The 13962-nt window shown below is 38.3% G+C and overlaps 1 protein-coding gene across 1 annotated transcript in view; it reads left to right on the top strand.

Moving 5' to 3' along the window:
• Positions 1–13962, top strand: part of LOC129724397 (uncharacterized) — a 264826-nt gene that overhangs the window by 163190 nt on the left and 87674 nt on the right. The gene's annotated exons all lie outside the window — the stretch shown is intronic.

Raw genomic sequence — 13962 nt, forward strand, 5'->3', positions numbered from 1 at the left:
CGTATCATTTTTGCGGCCTGCCCGTTTTGTGCTCACTTTTATTATTGGTGTTTTTAAGTTCACCCAATGCAATTCTCACTTACAAGTTACCATACTCGTTGTGTCATTTTTTTTCGATATTTATGGGCCAATGTTGAGTTTTTTCTGTATAATAATGTTTTGTCACTTTGTGTTTTTTTGCTGTATCTCTGACGCTTTTTTGATGCTGTCTGTATCATTTTCATTTCACAACTAAAATGTTTTTTAAGTAATTTTGTAACGTTTCTTACTTCATTTTAGTTTTATACTCTTACCTCTTCTGGTCAATCATCTTTGTGATATTTTTCTATTATTTGTATACTGTAGGTTTTGTTCCATTTTTATCACATTTTTGTGTTGAATTTTGAATTGTTTGTTGAATATATTCCTCATCATGGTGTTCTTTTTTACCATTTTTGCATTCATTTCGTTCAGTGTCCGTATCATGCTTCAGATGTATTTGTCATTTCCATGTCATCTTTCACGCCGTATTGTAAAATTTCAATGTGTTTTTAGTTATTTTTAAGTTATTCGACAAATATTGACACATTTGGTTTCTAATGGTTTTGGCGCACGCCGCTCGTATAGACCCGCGGGGTTTGACAAAAAGATACGTTAGTTCGTTATGAGTGAATTTCGCGCGTTATACTGTTCGACTCAGTCACTTACCACGATGACACAACCCTTCCTTTCCGTCGCAGTCGTGGAGATGCAGAGGTAAATTTGGTCTCCGACAGCAACGACTGTCACACTTCTATCCTTACAACCTCCTTCCTTAACCGAAAGGCCGTAAGGACCTAGCTGAAGCCGTTATCGATCTAAACAAAGCATTAGTTACTGAGTTGTTGTACACTGAAGATGGTCAACTAGTTTCAAGTATCTTTCTGTGTTATATTCATAATATTTTTCATTATTTTTGTACAAGTCAGCGATTTTTTGTAAAACTTTCACGTTGGTTTACATTATCTTCTATACATTTTTTCGTCATTTTTGTGTCGATTGTGTATTTTTTCAAATTTTGGGTATGTTCGTGACATTTTCACATCAGTATTGTTTCTCTTCTGCCATTAGTTTGTTGCTTTTGTGGCTTTCTAACTTATTTTGGACCCTTTCCTTCCAGTTTTTCTTTTCTTTTTAATAGGCTATTATTTTTAAGTGATTATTGTATGTTTTGTGGCGTTTCACTGTCTGTTTATCATCTCTGTGATATTTTCGGGTGATTTGTATCTTAATTTATTACCCAAATTCGGAAACCTTGTTATACAGCCATTTTGGGAATAATTTGTAATTATTTTCTTATTTAGGAGTTTTGTCCTTTAAACAAGTTTCATTGCGAATCTGAGCTAAAATTGATTTTTTTTTCGTCTTTTCTGGCCTCCATAAGATTTTGTTAGCTGTTTCAAATTCGAGATTTTGCTTTCATGATGTCTATAATTTTTACTGTCTACTGATGAATTTTTGTTCGTCTGAGTTAGAACCTGATTTTGCGATATTTTCGTATACAGATTAAAGTAAACTATAGTGGCCCATTTTACTTAATAAACCTATAGTGGACCACCCGTTAGAACTCAATTTCTATTGACATCAACCGGAATTTATAAAAGTTGGGTAGACTGGATGAACAAAATGTTTCCCGATGAAAGTTTTCTGAAAATCCCTCAAGTTTTCACATAAATTGAGTTAATCTGCGGGTGGTCCACTATAGAGAAGGACTCCACTATAGATTAATTTACCCTAACTTCTTTAGCCCTTTAGTGTTGTTCCGCAGTTCTGAGCTCAATTTGAGCATCTTTCTAATTTGGTCATTCCTGGAACCTATTATGAACCAGGTACGTTTTATCGAACCGTACTTTAGGATTTTACATAGGGTATCGAACGTCTTCGGCTGTGGTTTTCTTCGGTAGGTTTCTGCATAAGATTGCTGCAGAAAACCTGCCGAAGACATTCGATACCCTTACGTATAAACGAGGAGAGTTTAACACATTTTGTTTTCTGTCTATCTCCACCTCCAAACTCGTAGGAAGGGGAGTGTTTCAGTGTGTTCACAATTTTTCAGTATTTATTTTTAAGCTCAAGAAATAATAGAAACTTTTGATTATAATATATTGAAGTAGCTCACAGATGATACAATCCCGCGTGTTATTTTTTTGCCGTTTTGAGCCTCACATTTTTTTTTACTTCATCTTTTCTCTTCGTTGGCTTCTAGAAGCTATGGTTAAAACTAATTTGGATCGACCACGTTCTTTAGGGGACCACCGGTTAGATTAACCCAATTAATCGAGAAACATCTAGCTAATCGTTATTAAAATCACAAGAAACATTTGTAAATTACAATTATTATGAAAATAATGAATAGTTTTTCGTTAGGGTGGTTCAATAAACAATCTTATGCCTATTGGCTGGATGAGATGTTTCCCTAAGGGAGTTTTCTGGAAATCCCTCAACTTTTCGCATAAATTGAGTTAATCTGGCGAGTGGTCCACATAAAATAATTTACTCTTGTCTTTGAAAGTGCTTCTTTGTTGTTTTTAGTTAAATTTTTCACATTATCTTTTCCGTTTCTTTGCCTTTAGAAGCTTTTTATTGCGTAGTGGGCTGACATTTCTAAGCGTTGTATCTTTTCCCTCTAGGGGCCAAATTTGATAATGGATAAATGAACCTTTAGTGGACCTCTTTCTTATAGTGGACGTCTCGCCAGATTAACTCAATTTTTGCGAATATTCGACTTTTATTGGAAAACATCTTGTCCAGCCAATCTGCATCAGTATCATGAGAATCGTTTGTAAATTCCGACTTATCCAAAGAGAACTTAAGTTAAGGCGAAACGGTGTTGAAGCCACAAATGGCCACATCGAGCCTCCACTTCGAATTTTCAACGATACAAGACTCGGTAACAATTAATACGTCACCAGTGAAATTGCTATTTTATGTTTGCTGCGGCGAAGCAAACATAAAGTAGTGTTTTCACAGGGAACGCATTATCTATTTCCGAGTCGTGAACCTTTGAAAATTCGAAGTAGTGGCTTGGATACTGTCGTTTGTGACTTCAACACCGTTTCACCTTAATCTGTCGAGTCCATTATAGTAGTAGGTTAGTAGGTTAATTTACCCTATCTTGTTAAGCTTTTATTGATGGTAGTTTTCTAAAAATTTTGTAAATTATCCTATAGTGGATCTTTTTTCTGTAATTCCTGTCAGTTTCCGCATAAATTTATTTAATCTGGCGAATGGACCACTACAGAAAAGGGGTCCACTGTATGTTAATTTATTCTATAAATGTTTCTCGTGATTCTGATGTTGATTTGCTGGATAATATATCCCCGATTAAAGTTTTCGGAAAATCTTTCAAAATTCGCATAAATTAATTTAATCTGGTGGGTGATCCACTATGGAAAAGTGGTCCACTATAGGTTGATTTACTCTAATACAACCTAGCGAAAAACACATCCAGTCTTTGGAAGAGTTTTTCCGCTGCTCTGAGCATAATTTTGCTTACCTTTGTTGGTCTCTGGAAGCTTTTTCTTGCAAAGCGATCTGACATTTCAAAGCGTTTTATTTTTTCTCTCTTAGGTCAAATTTCATAGAAGCTAAAACTATCTTGAATGAACCACTTCCTTCCGTGGAGCACCCTGTCGAGAAACTGTTTATTCTCTTGATATAAACTGGAAATTTTGACAAATATTTCTCGTGATTCTGATGCAGATTGACTGGATAAGATGTTTCCTGGTGGAAGATTTCTTGAAACCATTCGAGGTTTGCATAAATTTAGTTTACGTTTATCAGGCGGAGAGAAATCAGGTTACCTCAAAGAATGAACTTCAAATTCTTGTTACTCATCATCTACATGAACAATTGACACAACCTGTATTGTTTATTAAAGATAAATCTGTTCTCTAACCATACTGAAAAGTTTCATCATGCCGCCGGGAACGGATTAATCCGGCGGGTGGTGCTCTATAAAAAGGGGTTCACTATAGCTAAATTTACCATATTTGGTGGACTGCTCCAAAAACCGGTGACGGTGGGATTGGGGTAAATTTTATTTTCATGATGCTAACTATGTATAAAAAGGTAGAGCCTAATTTGGAATGCAAATTTCGTTTTCTGAACAAGAATGAAGCACAGAGTTCGGAAATCAGCCTCAGACACCATTTTGAAGACCAAAATGGCGACTTATGGTTCAAAAATATTGAAAGGTATTTCTAGAACCAGAATGGTGCCTAGAGAGCGGAACTTAAGTCCAGATGCCATTTTGAAATTCCAGTCGTTGACTTCAGGTGTCCGGAAATCGGTTTCAGGCGTCTATTTCTAGTCTCGAATGCAATAAAAAGCCTTATGTAGTTCTACGTCAACCTTGCAGTCGTAGTTTTCTACATAACCCTTGTGATTTTTCACTTCTCCGAGGTTCTGTTTGCGGTTTTTTTTTCTTTTTTGACCTTCTCTCTATCCATGTTTTTTCGCTGCTCTAAGCTTAGATCGAGATCATTTTCTTTTTAACTCCAAAAACGATTTCAAACTATTCTGAGGTCTATCTGGGATAACATTTGGACACGTTTTGGTTTGCCGTTTTAATATCAAGTGTAGATAAATATTGTAAGTATTTCCGACCTTTAAAAACTTTTCTGCACTATTTCAAGACGCATGTTTTTTTTTTAGCTCAGAATACAATTTGGGATGTTTGTAAGGTATTAGTGATCATCCAGCAACAACCATAAATTCATGAAAATCTATGATCAACATTACAAATAAAAACTGTAAATAAAAAATTGTTCAAGTTCAATGTGACCAGTGACTTTTTTCGAGTTCATCAAAACGCTTACAATATTAAAATTTGGATAGTGATTAAACGTTTCTAAACACTGGAAATATCCAATGTAGTGGTAAAAAAACGCTTCTTAAAATCAGAAACAATCATAATCAGAGCCTGACAAAGTCATTTTCATTTGACAATTATCAGGTTATAGTGACGCTTTGACCCGTCGTTTTCAATTAAAGCTTTTGTATCATTTTCGAGCACTTCGTATATATATGGTGGAAATGTTGATCGGAACTTGCGTAACGTATTGTTTGGGTGCCATAGCCGTTCTAACTACGGCTTTCGGTATTAGAAAACTACCATCAAACGACGCGATGCGGTGCTAATTTCAATTGAGACGCTGAATGAAAGGAAAGAGTCAGAGATCTCCGTCACTCTCTGCGTCGATTGAAATAGTTATTAGTTTCATTTGAAACGATCCGATGAACAACAGACGGAAAAGAGAGAAAGAAGTGATTCATTGACAGTAGCCGGAGAAAATCAACACACTTAGAATCTAATACCGTGAACTCAACAGCTGATAAATTCAGCGAAATGTTTTACAAGTTTTCGGCAGAATTTTCAAGAACTTCGGTAGAAGAGATGTCAATACTTGCTGGTTCCCGCTAGATCGACATATTTGATGAATGTTCGTTGAAATATATTGCTGACATTTGTGAAAAGCTTTGCCGAGATCGATCAGCTGTTGGGAAGTTCGCCGAGATAAATTAAGTGTGAGGTGAAAATGAAACTGTTCGAGACAAAATGACAGCGCGAGTATATCAGTTTCATTGTTTTGTTTCGAAAATGTAGAGCCCTGATCATAATAGAAATTATTCTCAAATTCAGCTTAGAGAATCTTAGAGTGAATGGTCCTTAGTTAATTCTGCTCAGAGTGGTGCAATGCTTTTTTGAGAATAATAAGTGATTAAAAATAAAAAAATACCAAAATAATTATGAGAATAGCGAAAAATAATATTTTTAGTGACCAGAAAAGAAAATGATTCTGAATTAGTCTCATAATAGCAAAAAAAAAACGTTTCAAACACAAGAAATCATCCACAACAAGAAAAACGCTTTCCAAGACCAGGTATGACTCATTAACTGAACCTAAATAAGGCTCAAATTGGCGAAAAATTGCTCCTAAAGACCATAAATGGCTAAAAAGATGAATCAAAATAACGCTCGAGATGACTACATAGAAAATAATCCAAACTCAAGTTCAGAATGTCTGTAAAAACGCTTTGAAACCCAGAATTCATTAGAACCAAAAATGATTTAAAATTAAGCTTAGAATGGCGAACAACACTTGTGAAAACACATATTAAACATAATAAATTGGTTCCATTATAAGCTCACAATGACAAAAACTAGTTTCGAAACTGAATTCATGACAGTTAACAAACGTTTCTAAGGACCAGAAGTGATACCAAGTAATAATAAAACTAATAGTGGTAAAGTAATAATAAGTAAACGAAAAGCTCTACGGAGGACCAGAAACGACGGAAAAAAACAGAAAATTACGAGAAAGCGGTTCCAAAGACCACAAACTACTAAAAAATAAATGATCACGAAAATGCTCAAAATGGCGAAGAACATTTTTAAACACCAAAAAGATCTTGAACCAAGACCCAAACGGCGAAAACACTGCTGAATTAAGAAAAAAAGACAAAAAAAAAACTTTTCAAAGACCAATAATAACTGAAACAGAGAATAATCTCAAACTTAGCTCAAAATGACGAAAATGAAGTTTCTAAAAATCAAAAATTAGGACAAAAAAATGCTCACAATGAAGCTCAGAATGACAAAAACGCAATTCACGCATTGACAGCATGAAGATTGGATTCTAAATTCGGAAGTTATCTTCGTTAGTGTAATTCTCTGCGATATTCATCCATTCTTTCTGCTGTCCAAAAGAGAATTGTGTAATATTGATTTGATATTGATGAAATTTCTATGATTCTCTTGGGGTTAACACGCAATAATTTCTTAACCTTCATTCCAAATAACTTGAGACCATCCGCATTTATGAAGTTATTTTCCATAAGAAATAATGTTTACTAGAATCATTTATTATTATCAAAATACAATTGTCCTCAATAATGCGGCAACTGGCAAAATGCACTCAACTTTAACCATTGAAAAATCGTCTCACATCTATCACCATAGTTTAACATAGCAAACTTCTAGCAGTTTAAAAAACCTGAAGTGTTGCAAGATACCCTTAGACATCCTTGGTTAAGCAAAATTTATAAACAATATTCTTATTGTGAAGGGTTCACTACTACAATTTAAATAAAGTATACACTACATACGTCCTAGAAAATCATTCTACAAAAAAGTCTGTGAAAATTCTTTGAATCGAAGACACTTTAATTCAGACGATAGGTCATTTGGCATGGAAACATCATCAAAATTATTTGATTCCGCGTTTCGAACCGAGTGAGTGTATTTTTGCCGGGAAAGCGTGCATGGCGCGGAACGCTGGCCCGAAGAGAGACGCGGGGGGGTTCCACACCTTAGTCTGACTAGCAAACAGGGAACGAAATAATGCTTTATCCTTTTATCTGGATTTACTCTAATCCCATCAAGTTCGGAATGGAAGCGAGATGATGCGAATGCGAGATTTTGTTTTTTTTCTCGTTTCTCCGCCGTACAAATGCTCTGCGGATCGGTCCGTGTGGGTATGTGTGTGCGCCCGCGACCGACCGACCGAATGGTTTTTGGATGGTATATTCGAATGACGCAACCTGGGGTGGTGTAACATGCCAGGCAGGCGGACAGGCAGGCAGGCAGACAGAGACAAACGACGGGAATTTCATACACACAGCCGCCGTCGCCGTGCAAGGGAAGCGGGAAGATAGAATTAGGGATAAAGGATTTATATTATTTTCATCCGTGGTGTGGATATATTCCATTCCGTTTATCTTTCCTCTTAGGGCACACTCGAGGCCTCGCGCGGTCGTCGTCGCCGGTGCCAGCGGCTGGCGGGAGCGGGTAGGGTACGCAAGTGCGCGCGCGAGAGTGAGAGCGAGAACGAGAAGCGTTTCAGACCGTCGAGTCGGGATTTGTGAATCGGGGGATTTACGTGGCCCTAGCGGTCGGAAGCTGTACGATCGTAATTGTCGAAGTTTTTGTGATAATATTTGTCAAGACACGCAACAAGCTTTCAACAACTCAGGTAGAAGATTGCTTCTTTTGAGTTGAACAAAAATAATCCATTTTCCGCATCCCATCACACTCGGGTTAGCCTTTATCCCTAATCCAGATTCTCGCCTCGTGGTGCTTTGCTCACTCTTTGTTTGTGTTTCTCGTCGTCGTCGTCGTGAGCAGCGGCACAGCCACAGTCTGCCAGCCACCGCGCCACCGACGACAACCGGGAGTCTAGGGCGAAGTACGAATCCGATGCCGCTGTTGTTTTGGAAAAGTTACCGAACAGTGAGGATGCATGCGGCAGGACCGCCGCCGCCGCGGACAAGTGCTTGTGCGGTATAGTTGCGTTCGTGAATGCGTGCGTGCGTGCGTGCGTGCGTGCGTGCGGAATTCCCGATTAGAGAGGAACCCCTCTTGAAGTTTGTGCCCGCGATACCCGGAGTGCATTCGACTGCGCGTCGCCCCGTTTTGACGGATGGTTAGCACTGTGAACTGTGTTTTGTGTTGTTTTGTGTCACACTAAACCTGGAAGTTTGTGAATGGAACAAGTTGCGGAAAACGAACAGCAACCGAAGGGGGAAGCTGAAGAGATCACATCTCACACGCGCCCAACCTCAACACCCAACGCAGAGATAATTCAAGGTTAGATCCGTGCTTGATTCCAACCGTCGTCGTTGTCACTAAATCCAGAAGGGGAATTTCCCGACTTAATTAATAGTAAACGATAACAATTTATTCAGTCCTTCCCTTCGGTTTTGGACCGAGGGGAAGCACGAAACGGGCTGCGAGGCGTCTTCTTGCCGCAAACAAATCGCAAATAAATAATGCTTAAAATTTTGATTTATCACCACCCAATTAGAAATTTTCCAATGTCTTGGAAAAATTTCGCTGCTAGTCGTGTGATTTATGTCTGTTTATTTATACAACCTGGCAAATCCCGCCGCTCGGATTCTCCCGTGCAAGCTTGTGCGGATGGAACTGATGAAGAAAATCCTTTCTTATTTCATCCCTTTCCCAAATCCGAAGGGTGTCCGTCGTCGCTCGGCTCGGAGAGGGGAGCAACAGAAAGTGGCGAAAGAAAAATCTTTAAGAAGCTTTATCTCTATCCTAACACAGATTCTCCGGCAGAGCCACCCTTTCCCTCACTTGTCGACCACCCAGGATGGCTGTACTCCAACGAAACTCTTAAGCTTATCCTTCCTCACAATTCATGCGAGTAGTAGGTAGTCTCCGACCGAGACCGAACGATGCCACTGAAGACGACGTATGGTGGCCGCATTGTTATGCGCTCTCGAGCAAGATGAAGGATCACAGCTTCCCCTAACCACCAATCTCCACCACACCACACTATCTACCCACTGAAGCACGATTTGCGGTACGTTCGGAAGCAGATAAGATTAAGTCTGAAATTCTATAGAATTTATAGATTTTGGATTTAAGCAAAGATGGAGAAATGGATTTTCCTTCCGCATCAGTCGTTCTGTTTGCCCTTGCCCAACCGACACACACACGGCTTCGAACGAATTTCGTTATAAAATTTCAGAATCAATAAATTTGAATCCTTTGCATCGAACGTTACTTTGCCTGCGAGACGTGATGGAGTGTATGGGTTTGTATCTGTGTGTCATGCATCCACAGCTCGACTTGGGAAAATCTCGAGCAAGACCATCTTAACCCCAGTGCCGAACGTAAACGTAAGCCGAAAAACGTCCGGACCTTCCCCAACGCCAAGCAAGCCGGAGAACGGGAAGATAAAGGATTAAAAATACACCAGAGCCAAGCGAATCTCAATCTCCCAACCCCAGCCTCCAATCCACCCCCCCCCCCCACACACACAAGTGCACATTGGATTTCACACACTGCCCAGCACCGGAAAGCCTGTCCCGCCGTACGAAACTTTTAGAATTAGAGCCGAATCGTGTTTTATAAAAAAGGATTTATCTGAACCCGAAAAGCAGATGAAAACAAAAGTACTCTTTTTAATCCTGTTCGTTTCCGCTGCTGCTGCTGCTGCTGCTGCTGCTGCTGCTAGCCAATGCTTTCGTTCGTTTTTCCACCCGCGCGCTCTCCCACTTTGCATAGCGAGTGAGTGAGCGAGTGAAGGGGCCGAAGGGGGACTCTCGCGAGATTCGGATGCCATTGAGACCGACAACCGTCGTCCGAAGCATGTACCGCACATGAATTACGGATCATGAAACAGAGTTCCCACTGCCGCTGCTGTTGTCGCTGGAAAGGCGTGGATGAGTTAATCCGAACAGTGGGGAAGTGTCACTGGATTCGGTCTGAATGGGTTTTAATAATTTGTAATATTCTAAAATTAGAAATCCTCTTGGTTATATGAAAAAACTATATTGATATGAATAACAGAATTTGAAAAATATGTTCAGCAAAATGAATAAATTTTTACCCATTTTGATCACTAAAACCCATCGTTCGCATGTTCACAAAATAGAGAAGAAAAAATCTCTCCCACCACGTTAGAGTAACTTAGACAAACAAGTTCGGCAAACTACAAACAAGACTGGAAAAAAACAACTATCGCCACTAAATCCTTTTCCGTTCATCTTCTCTCTGGCCCGGCGTCTGCTCTGCCCCGCGATCTAATCGCATGATTCAACGATGAATGACCATGAAACATCCACAGTAAACTCCGATGTTTCTCTGCCGAAACAATTCTCACCTGATTCCCGTCGGAAACACCCACACACCGAACGTAAAGGGTCGATTTTAATGGATTTTAGTAGCAGCATTGCATGGAAGAAACGAAAATAAAATCGAAGCGGATCGATAGTCAATTGCTAACACGTTATCACCTATATTCGTGAAAAGCTGCGCTGGTATCTGAAGCTTTCCATAGTTTCGCCTCTTGTTCGGGTTGTAGAAATATAAGTTATTGAAATCAGCCACTTCTTCTGGAGCTGATCAAAGCTACAAATTATTTATTTAGGTTGAGTTACTTATAATTAAAGATATAAACGTTTCGGCTTACAATTATAGTGTACAAACCCAAATTTGCAGGAGGAATCCTGCAGATAGATAATGCCGTTACAGATCCGTAGCGCCAATGCAACTTGTATCATATTTAAAAACTGTTTTTGTGCATCAATAAATTTGGGTTTTAATGAATTTCAATTAATTTTACTCACATAGGTTGAATACCGATTTAATCTATCAAAGATTTCCCAAGACTACTTTTAGTCTATTTATGCCTAATAGATTATATTTTTATTTTTATTTAATTTTTCCCAATACCGCTTTCATGTGACTTACTTATTTCGAGTTTTATTAGATTAGAACTACTTAATTTAATGAAAATGAATGTAAAAATTGTGCTATCTTATTAGCCTGTATAAATTTCGCTGCAAATCACTGCGCAACAATCACCACTTCTGATCTTGCACCGTCACCTTCTCTATTGTTCTCGCGGTCGCTCTGCTGGCTGGTGCACCACTGGTGATAACGTCAGCGCTGGTGATTTTTTCGCCTGATCCCGGAGAGCGAACTGTATGCCCTGTGGTATCGTTCACAACACCTCTAATTCTCGGTACGAGTTAATCCACGTTCCAAACAAGAACCAGTTTTGGCGCGCTCGTTGCTGTTTTCCCGCCACGTAAAAAGAGAGTGGAAAACAGTTCGCCCACCAGGCACTCACTTCCACCCACCTCGGAGAGTGAGAGACATCTGAGTACCGCTTTCCGCGTGCTGACCAACATATTTGTTTTGTATTAAATTCGGAAATAAGTATCCTTCCGGTGTGGATTATGCCAATAACCGCCACCCGCTCCCGCATAGTTCGTAGCCTCTCTGTGTCGGTTTCAATCGTGTCGAAAATGAACTCAACTAGAAAAAAAACCTTTTCAGACGGCGGGAAACAAAATACTTCCAATTTTCCTTCCGTAACAAGATAAAATCGGATTAAGCATTACACAAAATATGATACGGCGAAAGGATTCGTACTTTAGTTTTTTTCTTTTTCCTCTCTGCTTGCGGGACCGCGCTTGTTGCCCACTACAACCAGAGCTTCGTTCCATGTCTTGTCACACACGCAAGACAAAGGATATATATGCATTATTGCCCGGGATGCTTGCCTGTTCATTAGAGCAGATTATTTTCCTACTATTGCATCTTGACAACGCACAACCCGAGACGATACGGAACGAAATCAATAATTTTATGATTGGTTTTTTTGCAGCCCTATGGCTGTAGACGCGCTGACGAATCAACAAATCCTTTGCCTGGGGTCAATAGTTTCTACGGCGAAATCAGTAGCTGTCCCGTTGCGGAAGCAAATAGGAAAAGCTGTTCGAAGATTTGTTTCTAATTTTTTATTGACAGACTTCCTTGTCTTGAGGAATCTAAAACTTCCGAGTCTAAGACAAGGAAAGAGACCCTTTGAGATTGTAGCCGGCCGGTCGCATTCTTTAGACCTATGGTGAAACTATCCAATGTAGGTACAATCATTGTCTTGACTAGAACTACCGGAACTTCTTGACGTCAAATCGAGTGGGTTTAGTGATGTCGAGTGTGACTTATCTGGTGAATATTTTATAAAGTGAATTTAGACTATTTTAAAACTCGACTCGATTTTGAAATTTATTGAATTGAATTGAATTGTTTCTTTGGGGAGATCAAACACGACACAAGATTAAAATTATTCATCTGAGAAATTATTTTTCAGAGGACTGTAAACAATACTGTTAATGCATTGTTTGTGTTTTTAACATTTACCTTATAAAAAAAGTTCATGCAAAATGCACATATCAACATACAAACGGAATTGAAAATTCATCCAATTATCGATGAGATTATATGTATATCGTTTTCGTTTAAAATATTAAATGATAAAAACGACTATTTTACCATTTTACTATTGTTTTTGACTATGAGACACTAGAATATTAATGATATTTTGAATATCCTTTCTCTAGGAAAAATATCAAAGCTTGGGCCCGTGTAAAAAGCAACTTTAGTGTATTTCGCCTTTTGTTATTACAATTTATCATTTTTATCATGTTTTATTAACTTGAAAGTGAATTTATTTGACATATGATTTAAACGCAATTGATGCGATATTAAGAAACTTGCTGGGTGGTAATAGTTGATACGCTTGCAATGAATTATATATTTTTTCAATTCCTGATGATATTGAAGATTTTTGAGAGAAGTGTTGTTTACCATTTTACCACCTGAAATATTTTCCGTGATTTTTAGGATATTACTTATGCTTATTAATGATAAATATTTGATACTTTTACAAACGAATTCAGACTAAGCTCACAAGTCATTAGCAAAATTTAATGAATTTCAGTAAATAAAGTTTGTAATGATTTGTTGAAACTTTTGTCAACCAATAATTTAATTTGTTTTGAAAACATCACCAAAAGGCGGAAAAAGACAGAGGGTGGTATCTGCTGCTATCCGACGCGATAAGATCTGAAATGTTCTTTTTCCAGGCCCGTACAAAAGAAAACCTCTTTGCATCTTGTGAAACTGGAAAAATGACATAACTTGAAAAAAAGGTGGAGTCATATACAACATGAGTCTAGAATGAACATCATGAAGCGGTAACAGCTGAGACAAAAACCAGACAAATCAAAATATGTTATTATGTCAAAGTAATGCAATAACTGAGTGAAATTTACAATTGCATTCTTCAACTTTTTTTCATAGTTATTACGCATACCGTAATGCATCAAATTTCGAACACTTAAGCTATGGTGTAACTTCTGGCACTGAAAAATCAACGAAAAATGAATTTTCTCGTCTATCTCAAAGGTTTAACATGTTGTTTTTTTTATTGTTGTTGCAATAAGGTGCTATTTATAATGATTAAAACAAGTTTGTTTATAAAATTAACGAGAATTCAGAAGTCGGCTTTGATTCAAATTCCGAACACCTCAATGTAATCACTAAGAGACAGATAACAAACCGTCTCAACACTGACTGTTGCTTCTTTCAACGCCTGCTGATTCCCTTGAAGTAGTCGTACAGTAAAG

The sequence above is a fragment of the Wyeomyia smithii genome, chromosome 2 (genome assembly GCF_029784165.1).
Source record: "Wyeomyia smithii strain HCP4-BCI-WySm-NY-G18 chromosome 2, ASM2978416v1, whole genome shotgun sequence".
NCBI classification, from domain to species: Eukaryota; Metazoa; Arthropoda; class Insecta; order Diptera; family Culicidae; genus Wyeomyia; species Wyeomyia smithii.